A 23,090-nucleotide genomic window follows, 5' to 3' on the forward strand; every position below is an offset into this window, starting at 1 on the left:
CTTTAACAGCAGGCGACTTAGTAGCATAGGTCGATGGCTTTGGGGCCGAAGACGGACTTAGTCGCCGCTCCCGGAGCCGGTTTAGATCACTTTGGAAGGGATCTCGGTTTTACTGTTTTAATCTTGGGAATGACCGAAGCCGATCTTTCCCAAGCTGGGGATGGACTTAGAGAAGCCTCGGAAGGAAGAGAAGAAGGAGTAGGACTTAAGAGACTACCTGCCTCACTTACCTCCCCACCTACCTCCTCCTTCCTGAGAGCCACTCTTGTCCCATGCTGGAGGGCCAAGGTAGCTTTCTCATCAGAAATAATTGCCACTATGCCGTAGCAGACGGTACACGCGTCGGGATGCCAGACCATGTAGCCCTCAAGTTGCACGGCAGCAGTTGGCAATGCGACCGACAGACTACATGGCCACAGGCTTGAAAGGGTAGCAGGGCACCCTTCAGAATAAATAAAAGAAACTCTGGATGTTTTCGCCTGCTTCGGATTCCGTCCTCTGGAAGGTAGAGGTCAGCCCAGTGTATGGGGTCTAGGACATGCTGGACCGGAGAGGAGGAAGGACCTAATCTCTAGTACGGTCGGCTGAATCAGAAGGCTACGAATTATCGTAGTCGAATACCTGAACCATCCACCGTCCCCACCGGAGTGGGGAACGACACGAGAGAACGGAAACTGAGCTGCGGCAACTTAGTACAATAACTCCGGCGGCGGGTGTGAGGGTGAGTCACACTCCGTCGGAACCTTAAAGGTCCGGAGATATATACAGAGTTTTTGTATATATATATATAAATATATATACAGTAGACCCTTGACTCACGAACGCATTGACCCACGTACAACTCGACCTCCCCGACCAAAATATAGGTAAAATTTCACCCTTGACCTACGAACTAACTTGAGATACGAACAAAAAAAAATGCGGAAAATAAAAATTCTGTTTGGGTCATGAACTAATTTTGAGACATGAACATTTGAAAAATGCTGGAAATTTCTCTGGAAAATAACAATTCACTTTGTTTCACAAACTAATTTTTAGACACAAACATTTGAAAAATGCGCGAAATCGCCCAGCACACGTGAGAGCGTTTGAGTTGCCATGGGAACAGCCATCCTCCAGCCGCCCACGCACGGCGTCACCCACGCATCGCTCTTTGTCTCATCTCATTGTGTACAAGACGTTCGTCATTCGCTTAGCATTTTTTGCGCTAAAACTTGTGATTTTCTTCATAATGGGCCCTAAGAAAGTGAAGAGTGGTGGTGAACGTAAGAAAGTGAAGAGTGATGGTGAGAAAGAGGGTGCAGAGGAAGATAACATTGAAATAAAGAAAGAAATCAACTGACGAAGAGGAGGCTGGGGAGGAAGTTACAGATGTCAGCAGTGATGTGATAAAAGCCGCATTGGAAAAGTGGAATGATGTCAGTGCTTCCTTGAATTGTATCATCCGGACAAAATTGTTACGAACAGGATCGTGAATATGCTCAATGAAAATTTAATGAGCCATTTCAGAAAAGTTATGCAAGGAAGGAAAAGGCAACAGACATTGGATAAGTTTGTGATTAAACGTTCACCAAAAAAACCTAGAAGAGTTGAATCTCCGGAACGAGATCTCCCCGACCTGGATGGGGGAGGGTCTCCTTCCGCACAATAACCTCCTCCCCCACCCACCACCCTCCTCCTTCTTCTTGTCCGTCAAGCCAGAAGTCTCGCCAGTCATAGTAAGTGTTCACTTTACAAACGTTTTTTATAGTGTTTAGTTTACATTTTATTATATTATTAGATATATTAAGGTTTTTTACACTGACTTTTACATTATCTGTGTAAAATAAGGCAAAATATACATAATATATATTGGTTCGTAGGGGTCGAGAACCAATTAATATTATTCCCATTAAACCTTATGGGGAAATTAGCTCCGAGTCACGAACAATTTGGAACACGACCAAGGTCTAGGAACGGATTGTGTTCGTGAGTCAAGGGTCTACTGTATGTCTAATTATTTGGTAATGAGGAGTAGTCCCCAAAGCTTAGCCTACTCAAAGTCTCATCTCTCATTGTTATAAGTAATGCCGGCGGAAACGGGCTGAAACGAGCAGATCAGGAAAGTATTAATTCCCATACCTGAACCTGAACGTATCTAGGGGGGGAAGCGTAACTCCCAGCCCGAATCCATAGAAGGCGGAGGATAATGGGGAGAAGAGACCACTAAGCGGCGGAGCAGTAAAAATGTACAATCCGGTGCGATGCCCGCTGGCTGGTGTGATGTCAGACCACTATCAAGCCGGCGGAGCTACTCACTCGGAGAGTTTTAAAACGCGACAATTTTTGCCGCGAATAAGGTGACCCCATATCTATGGGGAAAAAATCGGCTGGGGGAAACTGACTAATTGGCAACACAACTGAGTCATTTGTCTCACTCACAGCGTGGGCAAAAGTAACCAAAAATTATCGGTCAGTGTTCCTAAGTGATTCAGAACAGGAGACATCGATCGTGACCTCCTGATTTTTTGGATCACGCTTCCAGAATTTTCTTGTGAAAGTGTGTGTGTACGCTAGTGTACTATGAAAATCGTGTACGAGTTGTGCAGTTACACAGTGAAGGTTATAAAACTGGCGAAATTAGTAAGAAAATTGGTGTAAACCAGCGAACTGTGCAGCGCATTTTGAAAAAAATACCACTACACTGGAGACCAGGAAGTACCTCGTGCTTCTACAAGTTCTGGAGGCCACGTATCATTAGTAACAGGGGTTTGAGAGTGCTAGGCAGGGATATTGAAGTCAATCCGACCCTTACTGCCAGAGAACTTGAGGTTGCAAATCCAGATATAGTGGCAGGAGCTTCTGTTAGGACCATACAGCGGCGCTTGAGCAAGGACTTGAATATTCAAAATAAAATGAAGGCGCGTAAGAAGCCGCTGATAACCACCAAACAAAAGAAGACTCTACTAAATTTTGCACGTTCTTACAAAGACTGGGCTCTGGCAAAATGGCATCAAGTGCTATGGAGTGACGAAGCAAGTTTTTTTGTTTCGGACAGTAAGGGAAAGTGTGTGTGGCGAAAGTCGACATCAGACCCGCTGGACCCCAAGTACCTTGCCACGTGTGTGAAATTCCAGTCTTATGTAATGGTATGGGGTTGTTTTGGTTATGTGGTAAAGGTAATTTGGTAATATTACCTCGTAACAATACTGTTAATAAGGACTCGTATTACACACTGTTTGAACGAGAATTGGAGGAATCTTTTGAGCGCAGTAAAAAAAAGTATTTTTTTCAGCAGGACGGAGCGCCTTCGCATACTGCGAAAACAAAATATTAATTGGTTCAAGGACTGTGGAATTGATTTTATACAAGACTGGCCAGGTAATTCCCCAGATATTTTGCCTATTGAAAATCTTTGGGCGATTATTGAAAAGAAAAATTACAGGACGTTGACACGACAACAACTGAAAAGTTAGAGACAGAGTTGAAACGCATCTGGGACAACCTTGACGAGAAGCTCCTGCAAAAACTTGCAGATTCCGTCCCAATAGGCTTAAGGAAATTTCGGAAACGTCGGGGAATGCCTATTAAATATTAGGCTAGGAGTTGGTGAGTGTTAACCTATTTTATTTTATTTTTTTTTATTTTTGTTTATACTAACCATTGATTTTTTAATTAATATTTCTTTTACGCAACATGTTTTTTTCTTACGAAATCGCTACCACGACAGTTTTTTTGACGGGTACTGTATAATACCAGTAACCCTCCCCCTCCAACCCTTACCTCCCCCACACTGAACAAAAAAACTCTAGCGGCCGTTCATCGGTTAAGGTTACTAGCACCGCGAGCTATAAGACAGTGCAAGCAGAGCCAAGCTGGGGAAGGTGTGGGGGGGGGGGGGGGGGAATGTGTGTGTGTGTGGTTGGGGGGGTGGTCGGTCGTGATCACTTGGCCACAATACCCGATCAGAGATAGACACCTACTGGAGGCTGTGTAGCCTACTACTACAGGGGTAGTAGACCGACTGGGCCCATGGCCAATCGTGATTGGTACAGCGACCGATCGGTGATCACTCTCAAACGGAAGGTCATAGCTTACTACTAAAGGGGGCAGGAGGTGGTAAGCCCACTGTTATCCTAAAGGAGGCTATTGTATATTATATTATAACAATATAATATACAATATAATAATGAGGTATCATGGAAGAGTTGCAAGAGGAACATAAGGTGTCAGGAGAATACTCAGCATGGATCTAGCCTAACCCTCCGAGATCACTATGGATCCGGTCAGGTAGGCCAGATAAACCTCCAAGGACGTCATGGCGTGGACGGTGTGCACTTAACCAAACTCTCCAAAATCAAAATTTTTGATCTGGTCAGGTAGGGAGGATAGGTCCAACAGTATGACAAGAGAGATGCTCTCTGTCCTTGATATTCTCCCCGTTAGCACCGTAGCGCGGATGGGGGGAGAGGTAAGGGTATAGGGTTGGGGGCACCTAGCCTACCTTCCAAACCCTAATCTAGGCCTGGTCAGGTAAGCTAGGGAAGGAAAGCGACTCATCCAACCTCTTCAGTGATATGAAAAGCATAAACGTGCATAAAACAAAAACCTATCTGGTTCGCATTAAAACAATAACCCATGCATGTCTCGTATCGGGAGAGAGAGAGAGAGAGAGAGAGAGAGAGAGGACTCCCTCCTCTATGATGATAAATACGATAGGCTAGCTAGTAGCCCTACAAGGCACGTATATAACACATAGATAAAAAATGCGTATTGAGGGGCACGAATACGCTCTTGAGGGGCTGGGAAGAAGTCAAAGCTAGAATATGAATTAATCAAATTTTTAGAACCCCAGAGGACGTCATGAGCGTGTTAGGCCTACTTTAAAATACGAACCAGATCCGAACTCAGTCGGCTGTGAATAAGCACGTGATACGAAAACGGTAATGATAACCGTAATGAAATATAAAATTAAGATACGAAAACGGTAACAATAACTGTAATAAAATATAAAATTAGCATAAAAATAAAAATAAAAATAAAGGAAATAACCAGTAATAATAACGCACACGTCTGATGATGCACCCAAATGGCGGATGAACTAGCGTCACCCCAGTACGTTGTTTAAGGGACCGAAGGCTATAATTGGAATGCATCGTAACCACACGAATTACGAAAACACAATTTGGAATACTCAAGTTAGATTGAAGAAGCAGAGAGTTCCACGGAAGAGACAGCTTCGGCAAAGTAAGGCACCAAGGGAGCAACTGAAGACGCGTGCGAACACACAAAGGCTAATTACAGGAATGAAGATGGCGGGCGGGTAGTAGTAGTAGTAGCGAGTGCGAGCGGAAGGTAAGGGAAGTAACCTTTGTGATGGCTCTCGCCGTGGGAGGGACTTTGAAAGGAATCCTCTAATTGGCAAGAAGACCTGTTGGTAGTGGCTTCCACTCGCCCTAATACTATACCGACGCCCTTGGGGTGATCGAGCTGAGGGTAGTAACTTCAGCATACCATGCTAGCTTTTTCTCTGGTATATTTAGGATCTATTTATACTTAGAAAAGTGAGCTACAGGAACTTTTCACCGGCAGACACAGGTCGAACCCAGAAATGTTCTTTTTGGAACTTTGTTTCCAGCACCCAGGTGCATCCTGCACAGTTAAAAGGCTGCTTTATGATGAATGGGTTTGTATAACAACTTGATTTTATAACAACTTGATTTTTGTAAAAAATATGGGGCTAGGGTAGTAGGTGCCACAATTGTTTAATCATACTTTTTTCTGTGTAGGAGTATATGCTAAGGAATTTCTTGGTAAACGGTTGCAGTTTGGACCCCTACAAGCTGAAAAAATTCTTGCAGGCAGCCGACAAGTGACTGTGGAAGAGGAGATTCAAGAGAGGTAAGAACTTTGTTGGTGGACAAGTTAAAAAATAAAAGTTGAATGTAAGACTACTATATGTATATATGTATATACAGTGGACCCCCCGTATTCGCGTTCTCCAGATTCGTGGACTCACACTTCGCGGATTTCTACTCGGGAACGTTTCCTTGATTATTCGCAGAAAATTCGCGCATTCGCGGATTTTTTATGAGAAATATCCACAAATTCTGGTTTTTTGTGATCAATTTCATCATAAAATGCACTTTTGTGATAAAACTATTAACCCTCTTACGCCGGAGCCCTAAAAATCAAACGTCTCCCGTATGCCGGGCCTGGTTTGGATGTGAGCGCGGAACCGGAAAAAATAATCTTTTTCAAAAAATTACAGCGCGCGTACTTTTGAAGATTAAGAGTTCATTTTGGCTCCTTTTTTGTCATTGCCTGAAGTTTAGAATGCAAACCATCAGAAATGAAAAATAATATCATTATCATATGTAATAATGCGATATATGGTAGCGAAAAAAAAAAAAATTCATACATAATTGTATTCAAATCACGCTGTGCAGAAAACGGTCAAAGCTAACCAGTTACTTTGTTTTTGCGTTGTATTGTACACTAAATTGCGATCATTTTGATATATAATACATTGTAAAACAATAAAAGCAACACGGAAAAATATTATCACAATGATGTACGAATTCGTAACGCGCGGACGCAAAAAAATATTTTTTCAAAAATTCACCGTAATTCTAAATAATGTTCTAGAGACTTCCAATTTGTTTCAAAATAAGAAACAAAATGATTGAATATTACGATACTGTAAGAGTTTTAGATTATTAATGCAGATTTCGACCATTTCGGACGAGTTAAATTTGACCGAATGTCGAAATTTTAATATATATATTTTTTTTATATCACATATTTCGAAGATGAAAAAGCTACAACCTTCAATTATTTTGTATTGTATTCTTCATGAATTTGCGCACATTTTGATATATGAAACTCTATAAAAGGCTAATATGAAAAGGAGCAAATATTTAGGATAATGCATGTACGTATTTCGGAGACTTGCGGCCCCGCGAATCGGCGCGCGGAGTGAAGGTAAATATATTCAAAAATTCACCATAAAAAAATCACAAATATTGTTTTAGAGACTTCAAATTTGTTTCAAAATGAAGAAAAATGACGGAATATTTCTAGGCCGTAAGAGTTTTAGCTTACAATTGCGTTTTTCAACTATTTCGGTAGAGTCAAATTTGACCGAACGTGTTTTTTTTCTATTTATCGTGATTTATATGCAAATATTTCGAAAAAAAAAAAAAGAGAAAAAGCTACAACCTTCAATCATTTTTAGTGTATTCTACATGAAATTGCGCACAATTTTCATATATAAAACTTTATGTAACAGCTAATTTTAAATGGTGACAAACATTTCGACAATTGCACAAAAAAATTCTGATTTTTTCGGAAGAGTTACGCGCGAACGTAATTTTTTTTTTTTTTTTCATAAATTCACCATAAATCGAAATATTGTGCTAGAGACTTCCAAGTCGTTGCAAAATGAAGGTAAATGATTGAATATACTAGAATATAAGAGTTTAGCTTACAATTGCGTTTTTCGACCATTTCGGTTAGAGTCAAAGCTGACCGAAAGTTGAAATTTTTTGCACTTAAACGTTTTATTTATAATGAAAATATTTTCAAAACTGATAAAAGCTACAACCATGGGTTGTTTTTTGTTGTATTGTGCATGAATTGCGCAATTTTCCATATATAAAACTTTATGTAACGGCAAATTTAAAAGGGTGCAAACATTAGGACAATCGCACGAAAAAAATTTATCGGAAGAGTTATCGCACGAACGTAAGGAAAAAGTTTTTTATTTTTTCATAAATTCACCATAAATCGAAATATTGTGCTAGAGACGTCCAATTTGTTGCAAAATAAAGGGCAAATGATTGAATATTACTATAATATAAGAATTTTAGCTTACAATTGCGTTTCTCGACCATTTCTGTAGAGTCAAAGTTGACCGAAGGTTGAAATTTTTGCACTTATCGTTATATATGAAAAATATTTCAAAATTGATAAAAGCTACAATCATGAGTATTTTTTAGTTGTATTGTGCATGAAATTGCGCACATTTTCATATATAATACTTCATGTAAAGGATAATTTAAAATGGTGCAATAATTATGTCAAAGTGACGAAATAATTTCCGAGATGTGTCACTGATACTTTTTAGTGCGATAAGAAAGAAATTCGCGCTTGCGCGACTGCGTAGCGATTGTAAACAAAACAACGCCTTGATCCGTGAACTCCCAGCATCCCCCAAGGCGCGTGATACAAAAGTTTTCGGCTGGTAGGCTATATAAGTATTTTTCCGCGAATTTTTAAAAAAAAACTTTTTTGAGCCGACGTATGATACGTCCAATCGGCATACGGGAGACATTTTGACTCGACGTTTAATACGTCCAATCGGCGTAAGAGGGTTAAAAAAACCAAGTATGAAAATTTTTAGTGGTTTTTCTTGAGTTTTAACTAACGAAATAGGCTGTTTTTAGCGCTTTTTATAGGGGTTCCAAAACATTCGCGGATTTTTAAACTATTCATGGGGGGGTCTGGTACGCATCCCCCGCGAATATGGGGGGAACACTGCATATATTATATAATTATATATAAAGTTTTTTAAGACCTTTCATTTATAAGATCTGACTGTCATATAAACTGGCCAGTTTAGTGATTACTACTAGTTGTTTCATGCATGATTCACTGTTGACTATACTACAAGTGGTCAGTCAATTCCCCCGCAACCTTATTACTTACTGCATTTTCCTTTTCATTTATTTCCATGTTCTGGTTGCTACCATTTAGTTGCACACTTCAGAAGAGGAATAATAGAGTATCATTTAAAAAATGTCTGAATTTGTTTGTTTAAAAGGAGAAGAGTTTGTATGTTGCTGTACCTAATAGTGTAAATTAATTTCATTTTTAGGTTTGGGATTGTTTTTAAGATTACACAGGAAGAAGGTGATTATCTTCTTTCTTGGATACACAGCAAGAAGAACGCAGCAACTGGATGATATTTGTGCGTCCAGCAGAAAAGAAATCTGAGCAGAACTTGGTTGCTTTTCAGTATAAAGGAGAAATATATTTTGCTACAATAAAGGTGAGTGATCACTCCTTTTTGCCCTTTTTATTTACAATCTAAAACACTTCAGGATCAATGCATTTGCTGAATTCAAGAAACCTTTATATATTCTAGATGTTAATGGTTTATTCGGTGTATTAACCTTTGATTTGTTCTGATACGCATATACAAACTAGAGGTCCTTTAACAATAGGAATGTAACTTGTGGCAGCTGGAACTGGTCGTAAGCTTCGAACAAGGGAGTTCAGTAGTTAACTGCTTGTCCGACAGTCAGCGCAACCGCCGCGACTGGGAGGTGAAGAATCACTTTGCTTTTGGCCACGCTGGGTGATAGACGTGTTCTCCACTTCTCTCTTCCCGCCTTTTGTCGTATGCTTTGGATCTTCAAAACTTTGGTTTGCTCTCTAATACTAGTGTGCTTGTGTCAAAATACTGTGAGTACTTGTGCATTTTGTGTTTTTGTTATTATTTATTGATTCTCGTGGGCTGGAGAGTTCCCCACCCACCCCTCCCATCAGCCACAGACTATGCCCTGGTGTGGAGGGCCGTAAGTGTGGGCCTTCCGCTCCTGTCCTGAGGTTGACCCTCATGAATTATGTGCTCGTGCGGGGGCGCGAATGCTCTCGCACTGAGCCCTCTGATATTTGTTGTTTGTGGTCGGAGGAGCAGTGGGCGCAATATGAGGGGAGGAGGCAGTGATGTAAGCCTGCCAGGGGAGTCATCGGAAAGTTCTCCGGCTACTCCCCTGGTTACGAACATGTCATCTTCTTTCCTTCCTCCATCTCAACTCCCACGTATGGCTCCTTTCCCTTTGGGGGGGGGGTTCTTGCTCCTTCTCGTCGCCTGATCCGTCGAGCGTAGAGGAGGGGGCGGGATACCCCGACATTCAGTTGTAATTGGGTCTTCTGTTCGCTCGGGTGGGACTTGTCCCCCCCCCCCCCCCCCCCCCCCCCCCCCACCCCCCCCCCCCCCCCCCCCCCCCCCCCCCCCCCCCGGGTGAGGGGGGAACCCCCCAAAAAAACCCCCCTACTAACCCAAACCTTTGCCTCCTCAGGTGTGCCTGCCGCGGGTGATGACCTCGGCCAGGTTTGGTTCTCGCTGGGCCTCCAGGGGACACCGAGTGTTCGGGGGCTGTTGTATCACCTGGCAGAGTGGCCTCTGCACCGGTAACGCAACGGTCCGGTAACTACCACTGTCTCGACCCCAGGGTATGCTGCCCCTCCTCACCTTGTTTACACTCAACATATGACTATGGTAACACCTTCAGCTGCTGTTCAGGCGCCACTTCCAGGTATTCCGAGGAGGGTCGTGACACTGCAGCCTGGGTTCGCCGCTCTCGCCTCAGCCCCCGACTTCTGGTGCCCCAAGAGCTCGCCCCTGGACCTGCCGCCAGTACCCAGGATATCGCTGGCCGCTGCCCCGCCTCCTGCCGTGCCTGTCGTACCTAGACCAACCCCTGCAGACGTCGTTCCTGCCCGTGGTGTTGCTGCTCCAGTCGCAGGTCCTTCCTGACAGGTGCAGCCGGGCCGTGTTGCTTCGGCAACTGCCCCGGCTCCGTCCTGGATGGAGGACCTGACGACTGTCCTGAGGAAGCTGACGAAGAAGAAGAGGAAGGAGTCGTCGTCTTCTTCATTGTCTTCTTCGTTGTCGTCTGCTGCTGCCTCTTCCCCTTCGACTTCCAAGGCTTCACAGCCGAGGAAGAAGAAGGCCGCCTCCTCACCCCCTAAGAAGTCTCCTTCGGGAACTTCTAAGGGCCCGTCTCACTCCGGTGTGACGGGGGGGGGGGGGGGGGGGGGGGGTGGGGGGGGGGGGGGGTTCTTCCGCTGGTCCTCCCGCTCCTTCGGGGGTGGGGTCCGTCTCTCCTTCCGCAAGGAAGAAGAAGAAGACTGGTTAACACCGGTACCTCCTCACCTGGTGCTAGGGGCTCTGCCGCTACATCAGGTTCCGTCTCGGCCTCTCGTTCGGGAGAGGTACCGGGTGTGCTGTCGTGCAGCCAAGGCTCAGGCTTCCGAGTTCGCTCGGCGCCAGGACCGAGGCACAGAGCGGAAGACTGGTGAGAGTCGCTCAGGTGACTCCTGCCAGACCAGCGATCACTCTCGTGGCGTTCCGCTGGTACCCAGGGTTGACGTGACGGTCCCAGACCGGCCGCGGGCTGAGGCAAGGAAGAGGTCCCCTCGGTAGCCGGAACTGGCCGAAGCCGGAACTTTGGCTGGTTCCAGCGGCACGACGCGCCTTGAGGACAGGCCACGCTCCCACAGCGACAGCGGACTGTCTGGTTCCCTGACTGCTACTCCCACCGGGACGGGGCGGGTAGGGGACCAGCAGCAGCTCCTCTGACGCTCGGGACCGGAGCCGCTGTTCTTGGTCCAGCCGCTCTCCGCGCAACCAAGCCTGCAGCTCGATCGCCGTAGCCCCCCAACCACACTGGTTCTGCCGGTGGGCAAGGGGGGAGTGTCAGGTCTTCCTCTCCGATCCCTTCAACTTCCTCGGGTTACACCGGGAAGAGCGAGGCGAACCAGAGTGATCGTGGGGAGCGCGGACCTCACGGTCCCACCACGATGCCATACGAGCCTGGTACGGTCTTAGGACTGACCAGATCGTATGCGCAAGTGGCCTGAGGAGACCAGGAGGGGTCTGTTGTGGTTCCTCCTCCTGAAGGAGGAGGGTCTCGGGAGGCGCTCTTGCTGGAGCGACTTGACGGTCCGACTCCACAGGACACAGTCACTCCCGAGATCCAGAGGTCGTTTTCGGAGGTTATTGCACTTCTTCGTCAGCACAACGACCTCGGAGAAGGATCACCGCTCCCACCTTCTGAGCCTTTGTCCAGGCTCGAGTCGTTCTGGGGTCCTAAGAAGGAACCCAGGACGACGGTGGGTCTGCCCTGCGATCTGCTCTGGCTGACTTGGTGCTGGGCCAGTGGACGCTCTCGTCTCCGGACAGGAGGGTTCGCTACGGTCTGGCAGGTCTTCCAAGCTATATCCCCCGCCTCTACTGCGACAGAGAAGATTCTACGTGCCATCGGAGGACCCTATGCCACCCAAACAGGTGAACCCGGAGCTAGCTAGGCTAACTCCGGGGCTGTCTCTGCAGCAGCTCCTGTTGGAGAACCTATGGTTCTCGCAGCAAGAGGCACTCACCTTGGAATCGACTGCTATGGCGGCATTTCAAGCAGTTTCTTGGCTAGGCCTGTGGTCCCTCACAGTGTCTAAGGTCGTGGCCACCTCGGGGAACATCGCTCCTGAAGGTGACCTGGCTTTCTGGAGGTAGAGCTATCTCCTACCTAGCCCACCAGACGGCAAACCTGTGGGCCGACCTGGTTTTTCAGCGTTGGGACGCTGGGCGTGAGGCGGCTCTGGGTCTTCGCAACGGACCGGTGCGGAGTTCCTCCTCTCTCTTCCCAGGAGAGATGGTGGACGCTGCGGTGGAACAATGGCGCACTGACGACAGTGACCGTTTAGTCCACCAGGCAGTCTTGAAGACGTCTGGGCAGACTCGAGCTACTGCGGCCAAGCCCAAGAGTTTTTGGTTAGCGACTTCCTCTGCGGCCAAGACAATCGCATCGTCGAAGCCCAGAGGAAAGACTCTGCCTTCGACTTCTTTAAGGAGCGACCGTCACCAGCCCTCCTTCTCACGATTGGGGAAGCAGGGTGGTTAGAAGAAGTCGAAGAGAGGTGGGAAACGCTAGGGACGGCGTTCCCCCTCACCTGCTGCTGGAAGGTGGGGGGGGCGGGTTGCCTGGCGAGCCATTGGGCAACTTGGCAGCGCTATGGAGCGTAGATTTGGATAGTAGACGTCCTTCGGGAGGGGTATCTACTACCCTTTAAGTCTCTGCCACCCCTCACCTCCAGCCCGGTCCACCTTCAGACTTACGTTTCCGGATCATCCAAGGACGTAGCACTTCGGCAGGAAGTCCAAGCCATGCTGAGCAAAGGAGCTGTGGAGATCGTCAGGGATCAGTCACCGGGCTTTTACAGCCGTCTTTTCCTGGTGGAGAAGTCTTCTGGGGCTGGCGCCCGTGATAGATCTCTCTCCCCTGAACCGATTCGTTCGCTAGTCTTGGTTCACGATGGAGACGGCACACTCCGTGCTCGACTCTATCAGGGAGAACAACTTCATGCTTTCGGTGGACTTGAAGGACGCATATTTCCAGATACCCGTTCATCAATACTCCAGGAAGTACCTCCACTTCATCCTCGATGGGACGGTGTACCAATTCAGGCACTTTGCTTCGGTCTCTCAACCGCCCCACAGTCTGGTGTCGTGCCTTGGGCCCACTTGTCAGGGATACATCTATCGATACGGTAGCAGGGCGAGTCTTCCCCGCAGACTCGCGGATCAGGCAGATTCAGGTAGGCAGGCCAACCAGTTCCTGGTCTCGGCAGGACAGCCAGCTCAGCAGTTGGCAGGTCGTGATCGGCCACCTGCCGTCACTCGAGAAGTTAGTCCCTCACTGTCATCTTCACCTGCGGTCTCTCCAGTGGAGACTAAAGGAGAGTTGGTCACAGGCAAGAGACCCGCCGTATTCTTCCCTGTGTCCCTCACAGAGGAGGTGAGGCAGGTGACCTAGCCTGGTGGGTGGACGACAGGAACCTCGTAAGAGGAGTGCCTCTCCGCACTCCCCCCCTGGAGATGTTGCTGTTTTCAGATGCGTCAACCGAGGTATGGGGCGCACACCTGGGGCATTTGCTGACTGCAGGCGTGTGGGATCATCACGACAAGCACCTTCACATCAACGTACTGGAGCTCAAGGGAGCGTTTCTCGCTCTCCAAGAGTTCCAGGACCGTCTGATGGGACACTCGGCGGTGTTGATGTGCGACAACACCACAGTAGTGGCATACGTCAACAAACGGGGGCCTAGTGTCCCTCCCGTTACACCAGTTGACGTTGCAGGTGCACGAGTGGGCCGTGGCTCACTCAGTAGAGCTGTCAGCTCGCTACATTCCAGGCAAGAGGAATGTAGTAGCAGACAAGCTCAGCTGTCAGGATCAGGTGATAGGGACCGAATGGTCCCTACACCCAGACGTGGCGGAAAGGCTCTTCAACCTGTGGGGGCGTCCAGTCGTAGATCTGTTCGCCACCCGGCACAACAGGAAACTTCAGGTTTTCTACTCGGCTGTTGCCAGACCCATATGAGCAGCTGCAGAGGACGCTCTTCAACACCCGTGGGACAACCTCTTCGTCTATGCCTTTCCCCCGTTCTGTCTGATTCGCAAGGTGATCAGCAGAGCGCTGGTCACCCCGAATCTCTGGATGATCCTGGTGGCTCCCAAATGGCCTGGACCTGCTGGCTCTGCTTGCGGAAGCACCGAGAGAGATTCCCCCTTGGCACAACCTTCTCTGCCAGCCACACGTTGAATGGTACCACCAGTCAGTCCAGTTCCTTCGTCTCCACGGCTGGCTGTTATCCACCATCTCTTGCGACGTTGAAAGGCTTTTCCTCGCCGAGCAGCAACAGAGATGGCTGGGTATATCAGACAGTCCTCTGCAGCTGTGTACCAGGGAAAGTGGGCCGTCTTCTGAGGTTGGTGTCGCAGACGGGGTCTGTCTCCTCTCAGAGCCACTCTTCCGCAGGTAGCGGATTTCCTCCTTCTCTCCGGAGAGGAGAGAAGCTCCTCTCCGTCCCCACAGTCAAAGGATACAGGGCCGCCTTGGCCCTAGTCCTGAAACTGAGGGGAGTGGATATCTCGAACTCGTTCGAGATCTCCCTTCTCATGAGGAGCTTCGAGAGGTTTTGACCACCTAGGGAACTCAGGCCTCCGGGTTGGGATGTGACTCTCGTCCTTAGGAGCCTGACTTGAAGTCCCTTCGAGCCACTCCGAGAGTCGTCAGACAGGGATCTGACCCTCAAGACCCTCTTCTTGCTGGCCCTGGCATCAGCGAAGAGAGTAGGGGAACTTCATGGTCTTTCCTTCAACGTCAAGCATACCAGGGGATGGGATCTGTGACGCTCGATTTCGTCCCGAACTTCGTAGCGAAGACTCGGAATCCTCAGGGACCAGTTCGAGTCATTCACAATCCCCTCCCTATTGGACTTCACCGACAACGATGTGAATGAGATGCTGCTTTGTCCTGTGAGGGCACTACGGCGCTATCTGAAGAGAACTCGGCACCTCAGGCCTGAGCGTTGACGCCTCTTCGTTAGCACCTGGGTGACCAAGAAAGAAGTATCCAAGAACACACTTTCTGGCTGTGTGAGGTGATCAGGAGGGCATACGAAGCTGATGGTAGCGACGACATCCGTACCCTTCGTCCGAGAGCCCAAGAACTTCTCCGTGGCACAGGTCCTGAAGGGGGGGTCTGGACCAACCAGACCACCTTCACCTCCTTCTACCTTCGGGATATAGCCCACAGGTCCTTGGATACTTTTTCCTTGGAACCCATAGTGGCTGCTCAACAGGTTGTGTAGCTTACCCAGCACCCGAGCGGACAGAACAGCATCGCATCCTGGTGTGACTGCATGAATGGATGAGTGAATGAGAGTGTGACTGGCTTCTCTTCCTCATCTTTTTCTCCCCCTCTACCTGTGGGCAGAGGGACGCGGTCATCACTACGCTGGAACAGGAGACCGATGCAGGTAAGCTACTCAACCGAGCTCCATCCTATCCCTTTCATTAGGGATAGGAGCGATTATCCACCACTTCCCCCGAGGGGGGGGGGGGGGGGCCCCGTGGGGGGGGGGGGGGGGAGAGTGGAAGCCAACAAGACAAACCCATGACTTCATATTGCATCTTGCAATAGGAACAGTTCTTGCTTGCTAGTTTTTAAGAGGTACGCTGCCTCCCTCTTATTACTTGGGTCCAGAGGTCTGACCATTGATCCTGCGGTACATACCCCGATCATTGGGCAGGGCAGGGGCTAGGATCCCTCTTTCTGCTCTTACAACCAGGGAGGGAACCAAGGTTGGACGAACACCAGTCTGTTCCTTGACTCAGATTCCACCCACCAAGAAGTGTGTTCCTATTGTTAAAGGACCGATGGTTTGTATTGCGTATCGGAACAAATAAACAATTTGTCGAAAATTGTATTTTTCCTAACTATACAAACCTGAGGTCCTTAACACATAGTCCCACCTCATGCCACCCCTCACTCTGTTTTTCCTGGGCCTAAAGCAAAGTGATTCTTCACCTCCCAGTCGCACGGTGTGCTGACTGTCGGACAAGCAGTTAACTACTGAACTCCCTTGTTCGAAGCTTACAACCGGTTCCAGCTGCCGCAAGTTACAAACCTCAGGTTTGTATAGTTAGGAAAAATACAATTTTCGACAAATTGTTATATGTAGACCCTGGAAAATAGATAAAAACAGTTGATGAGAGTTCAGGCAGAATAGCTCAGGACAGAGATGAAAAGAGAGAATTAGTTTTACATCTAATCCCCTAAAAAATATGTAGTGATATGTTTATGATGATGATTTGCATTAATGAAGTTATTCATAAGGACTTATTTCTGATGGATAGAGAATGTATGCTGCAGCTTGTCTTAGTTGGTTAAATTGAGATTATAGTTTCCTTGACAGAAGTAAAACTTTGCATGACTGTTCTTTTGCATGATTGATCACTTTGGCAACCTTTCAAATCTAGATGTTAAGCCCATCTGTGGAAAAAAAAAATGGTTGGAATATAGATTTGGTATTACATCATAATGCATTTAGAATATGTGTATAGACTAGTTGGTATAATGAATTTTTGGTTTAGAAACAAATTGTGTTTTTTGCAGTTAATAATCGTGACATTATTTTTTAATGACATTTGTAGTGTGATATTTATTATTTATTTCCAGGAAATTTTTTTAGTGACATTTGTAGTGTGATATTTATTATTTATTTCCAGGAAATATCACCACAATGTGAACTTAAAGTATGGTTTTCAAAGGACTATGCTGAGAGGATGGGAACAAGAATCCTAGCTGGTGAGTGCATTTAAAAAGATTAATTTAACCTTTTTTGAGTTCCTTGTTGGACGAGTGGGTTAAGTGCTCGCCTATTGATTCAGTAGTCCCGAGTCCGATTCCCCGCTCTGCCAATGTGGAATCAGAGGAACTTGTTTCTGGTGATTAGAAATTTATCTATATAATGTGGTTCAGAACTCACAATAAGCTGTAGGTCCCTTTGCTAGGTAACCAATTGATTCCTAGCCACGTAAAGATATCTAATCCTTCGGGCCAGCCCAAGGAGTTCTGTTAATCAGCTCAGTGGTCTGGTTAAACTAAGATATACATAACTTAACCTTTTGGGAAATTTAAGGGGTGGTGTGTAACCATATATTTCATGCTACTGTAATGAACTTGGTGTTATTTTAAAGCGTAAGAGCTGAACTTGATCATGACATGTATAAAAATGGCAGAAAATAAAAAACTAATATCATGAGTAAAAGCATAATGTAAAATAATTTTTTCTATTTTTAAAAAAATTGCAATAACTTGGAGAAAAGAGATCCAGTTTTTTATTACACAGTATAAAAGTATGATAAAATGCCTTTTCAGTGATATGAAATTCATCACAGATTGGATTCATATATGATTTCACAAAGCACATTCAAATACATGTGAAATATTCTTTAGTGGAGTAAGTTAGCTGAACTGAATAGTAGTGCTTTGTCACAATTTAAAAAAAATTTACTATTAAAATTTTATTACAATTTTTTTACTATTTTGGCAAAATTATCAAAAATGTCTTTAGAAAGAACATGTACAGTGCAACAAGCTAATATTGTTAATTTTTACGAGCGTCTCGGAAAACAGGCATAGCATAGGGTTGGAAATATTAATTTCAATTTACTGTGGCCGGTACAGATTTTTGAGATTTAATGTTCTTTTTTACCATGAACATTTGCATGTCTTTTGCTTTTGATTAATGTCCTTATTTTTTAAAGTTGGCAGACCTTAAAGTTTGTCTTGTCATGGGACTTTTTAGTGCATAGTTTGGCTGGCATGTAAGTGTCAGTGCTGCTGGTGAAGGGTCGGTATACAAACCAACCTGGTCTTGCATCTTGCAGAGTTCATTGGCTATATCCAACTCTAATTATTTGGTTGAGAAAGAAGAAAAAGTTATTTGTTCATATACGAAACAAACCTTCGGTCTTCACATTAGGATAATACTGGCGCCAAGCTGGAAACCGGTAGAGTTAAAATTAAACTTGTGAGATCCTGGGACTATTGGCATTTATACCAGGTCATGGGGCATGTATTACCCAGAATGCCCTTGGCGTCCCGTGACCCGCCAGTTACTTTTCTACCGCCTTTAAGATAGGACGTATTTACTTTCTATCTGTTTAAACCCGATTTTAGTTTGCCGATTTTATTCATTTCATTTCTTTTATTTTATTTTTATTATTAATTTTTCTTTCTCTGGCTGTGCTCAGTGTGGGTGTGATCTGTAAGAGTGTGTACGTTGTGAGATGGAAAATTTTGCTTCACCAATGGGAATTGCTACCTTAGGGTTCTCGGAAGAGACAAAGAAATGCCCTGGAGTGAGTGGGTTTCCTTGTTCAAGATTTTCAACATCGGTGTTGGCAGATCCTCGTCCAACGTGTAGTAGGTGGAGAGAAAACGTATGTACTATTACTAATCCTTGTTCAGTTTGTCGCGGTTGGTTGGTGGAACAGTGGATGAAGTTTTATGGGAAGGGCCTGTACAAAAGAAAGGAGACTACGCCATCTTTGTATGACCAAGCGTCGCCGGCTTCTTTTGTATCAGCAATACACCAGACTGCTCCATATGTTTCGTCGCCTGCCTTTGATTTTTCCCACACTCCTTCAGTTTCTTCTAGCGATTCGCTATCGGAAACTCCAGGAGGGTTTTGGGGTAATTTTATCCATAATTACGCTCCGTTGTTCCTGGCAGGGAGGGGGGAGCATCGCCATCTTTGTTCCAGGCACCGGCTCCCGACGCGCAGAGAATGGAAGGTACAGTAGGGCCTCCGCTTAGTCGCGGATCAGCAATCACGGATTCAGTTAATCACAGGTTTTCCTTGGACCACTTCTCAGTCTATATATCGCTGGTATGAATCACAGCATCGCGGGCCCCCCCCCCCCCCCCCTTGGTTGGTGGTAGGCTAAGCCTCGTCCGGTTCCGATAACCAACAAATGCATGAACAGATTCACATTATGATATTAACTGACAATAAAGGTAATAAAACCATTCTCACCCACCTTATATATTATTGGCATATCTTCATAATATATTGCCTATTCATGGAATAATTCCACGTCATTGACATCAACTTGTAGTTGAGCGGCCAGCAGAAATGTAAACATTGAGTTACACTTCACAGCACCTTTGTCATTCTTAACCTTTTAGAAATGTTAATAGTAGTAGTTTAATTACAGTAGTAATAACATTTAGGAAAACATAAATTTTCAATTCGAACTTCATTATTGTTTTGGTATAACGTAGTCAACTTCTCTGAAACACTGTAGTCATACAAACGATAATTGTCATAGATTATCGTATGTTGTTTGCAATCGGCGACGAAGCGTAAACGTAATAAAACCATTTTTACCTATATATTATTCATATATTCATAATAAAATGCAAATCTTATATATTATTGCATATCTTCATAATGAAAAGCCTCTTCAAGGAATAATTCCTTGGGGAATCCATTTTTCAAATTCCCATTTTTCAAAAGACAAAAACACACTTTACATGTTTACAGTATACAATGAACAATGATTACTTTATTTTGATGTGATTACATTAATATTACAGTATGGTACTCTAAGCAGTACAGTAACTATTTTTTATCATAAAATGATATTGTTAGAATACAATAAAGTTTTGTACATACTTACCCGGCAGATATATACTTAGCTTATGTCTCCGACGTCCGACAGAAATTTGAATTTCGCGGCACACGCTGCAGGTAGGTCAGGTGATCTACCCCCCTGCCGCTGGGTGGCAGGAATAGGAACCATTCCCGTTCTAGAACCAGATTTTCTCTAACACCTGTCTCCTGAGGGGAGGCTGGGTGGCCATTCATCGTATATATCTGCCGGGTAAGTATGTACAAAACTTTATTGTATTCTAACAATATCATTTTTGTACATGCAACTTCCCCGGCAGATATATACTTAGCTGATTGACACCCTTGGTGGTGGGTAAGAGACAACTATTTCCTGAATAGACAGGTAAACAACATATGTTGTAGGTAATAAATAAATAAACCTTGGTTTTCCTACTTGTTCAGGCGGAAGATTCCATGGCTAATGCCTAGGAATCTGCTTCGCCGCAAGAGCCTCAGCGAGGATGTGACCTATGGCTAAGATGTTCTTGTGGGTCTGTCGATGGGGCCTTATCCATTTACTCGACAGAGCCTCTTACATGACAATATGCCTATGCTTAGTGGCATAATTAAGGAGCACAACACCGATCCCGATCACCTGATCCTAACACGAGGGTTAGTGCTTAAGTTGAAAAGAGTTATCCCCAAACTCCTTTCAAACAACCTAAAGAAAAAAAAAAAACACGACGTTAAATAAAATTTAACTGACTAGTTAAGGATCAGTATCGGCTCCCTATCCCAGCAATGTATCCGCAGACACGTATCAACCAAGAGAGAAGGATCTCTCGTAGGTTATCTTGACATCCTTCGGATAATGGGAAGTCAACACAGAGTTACATCTCCCGTATGTGACAGCTAATCTGTCCTTATGACATATTGTTAAGGAAAGAACAAGAATTTGGAAAAGCTCGCACTTCATGCGCTTTTATTCTCAGCTGTTTGAAGGAATCATCAATGCACTTATCAAGTGCTTAGGAGATCACATTGTCTCAAGAACGGCCAGGGCGTTCTTTGATATAGATCTCTTCTGGGTGAAGCCTGGAGCCTGGCTAGCGCTTCGTGCCTGGCAGGCGCCTAGCGCCTGTCTAGCGCCTCGCGCCTGGCTGGAGCCTTGCGCCTGAATGGCGCCTAGAGCCTGGCTGGAGCCTCGCGCCTGGATGGCGCCTCGCGCCTGGCTGGCGCCTGATTGGCTCCTCCCTCCTGGCTAACGCCTTGCGCCTGGCTGGAGCCTTGCGCCTGGAAGGCGCCTGGAGTCTGGCAGAAGACTTCATGATTACTGTCTATGAGTCTGCATGCCTCAAGAGTTTCAGTGAGGTAGGGACCTATGACTGACAAACCCTTCTGGATCAATGTCAATGGGGGCTAGCCCGCTTCACACGACAGACCTTCTCGGATCGTGCCAATGGGGGCTGACCCACTTACATGGCAGAGCCGTACCTGTATCATATCAAGGGGCTGGGGACTAGCCCTCTTACATGACAGAGCTTTAGGTTTCTCTTTACTGGAAGGAGCCTTGCGCTTGGATGGATCCTCAATCCTGACTGGAGCCTAGCCTTGAAGGAGCCTGGCACCTGGATGGCGCCTGGCTGGCTTCTAGAGCCTGGCTGGTGCCTCGCGCCTGGCTTGGCTCCTCCACACTTGCTGGAGCTTCGAGCTTGGAAGAGTCTCTAGGCTGTATGGCGATGTCCACATCGGACACTCTTATATCTGTCTGATTTGTTCGCCTCTGGCGCATTTACGCCAGGTTGGAGGCCCGCTCCTTCTCAGTATCCGACCATGACAGAGTTCCTTGGAACTGTCCGCCTCTGGCGTTTTTCGCCTCGTATTGGCATTGGCGCCTGGCTGGCGCTACATTGTCCGAGAGTCCTGAACAACCACATAGTTTATCAGGAGACTGGAGAAGGGCGGAAGAAATTCTTCCCCTTTGAGCTTTTGGCCCTGGCAAGGGGAGGTGATTGTAGTCAGCTACATCCAGTAGACGACAGGATATCTAACAATACGAGAGAGAAGAGTCTTCCTCCGAGGAGGATCCTTCGTGAATACTTCCTTTGCTAACGAGACTCTTCTTACATGTTGATGAGGTTCCTTGTTGCAGAATCTTCCCTATCCTTGCCGAAGGAAGGGAAGGAGTCTGGAAGTCGAAGGAGGGACTCCCGAGCTGAAATTGGGCGGAACCCTGATTTCTAGCTCTTATTGTATCCTTCTGAATACCTTCTGGGAAGCATTTCGAGCCCTCATCGCACCCCGAAGACTCTGTAGCAAACGTTTCAATCATCTCTTCTTCTGTAGATGAAAATGTAAGTACCCTGCCTGGGCAACGAAAAAAAACTTCTATCTGAAAGCGTTGCGTCAGGAATAGAGGGTTTTAGTTCTTTGCCAGGACATACTATGCTGGCAAGAACCCATTGCTGTGTCTCCATTGAATCTGATGCGAGATTCCAATGCACAAAAAATTCACTTGTCTTCTTGGTCGTTTAGGGCTAAGAGAAACAAAAAATTCCTTCATAAACTTTCTCAAAGAAGTTTGATGAGGAACAGTTCCATTTTGTCGGAACACGGAATCTGTGGCCACAAAAAGATCCCATTCGAATACATGATATCCCACTCTTGTATTGCGGTATCGTATAAGATCCCGAAGATCTTAATCCTCTGTTATCTCTAATTCCCCTTGTAGAGACAGAGTATAGCCTTTTACTGCGTTCTTTGATAGCAGATATATAATAGGTGATTCTTCCCTCTGAAAGTGAAGAAAAAACCTCGCTATGTGGTTCACAGAGGTATCGGAAAAGGACAGTTTCCTCATTCCATCTAGCACGATCTGCAGCAATTCTATGTCTTACCATGACTATTGTCATTTACCTTGAAAAATCCTCTCATTCATGTCCACTTCTGGTCAGTCTGCACGCGGACTGACACAGAGTGGAGAGGTTTTTCAGGTCTATTTATAATAGATTCTGATAGAATATCCAGATACTCTTGGAAAAGCCTTACGAAACATGCTGTGAGAAGAACGTGACTTCTGGAATCCAACCTCTCTAAGGCCAAAAAGAGGCATTCATCCTCTCTTCCTTTGACGCCCATTTATCTTAATATCTGTTAAGAATATATAACTAGAGGAAAAAAGACTAAAGTTTATTCCCCTTCTTTAAATTAAAGATGTCGTATATTGCTACCTCTCTTGGTTCGAGGAAAAGGAAGCAGTCTATAGGAAGCCTGTTCGTCTTCTACCTTGCGAAGAGATCTATGAAGAAGACTTCCGCAGGTTCTCACAAACTCTTTTCAATAAATGTTAGACATAC

The 23,090-nt window shown here is 45.7% G+C and overlaps 1 long non-coding RNA gene across 1 annotated transcript; it reads left to right on the plus strand.

Moving 5' to 3' along the window:
* The first annotated feature begins 5,766 nt into the window (after nt 1-5,766).
* Nucleotides 5,767-17,392, plus strand: LOC135199784 (uncharacterized). Its single transcript, XR_010311120.1, has 3 exons — nt 5,767-5,880; nt 8,858-9,031; nt 16,841-17,392. It is a non-coding gene; the product is annotated as an uncharacterized LOC135199784 (long non-coding RNA).
* The last annotated feature ends 5,698 nt before the right edge of the window (nt 17,393-23,090 follow it).

The sequence above is a fragment of the Macrobrachium nipponense genome, chromosome 26, assembly GCF_015104395.2.
Source record: "Macrobrachium nipponense isolate FS-2020 chromosome 26, ASM1510439v2, whole genome shotgun sequence".
In the NCBI taxonomy this organism is placed as follows: Eukaryota; Metazoa; Arthropoda; class Malacostraca; order Decapoda; family Palaemonidae; genus Macrobrachium; species Macrobrachium nipponense.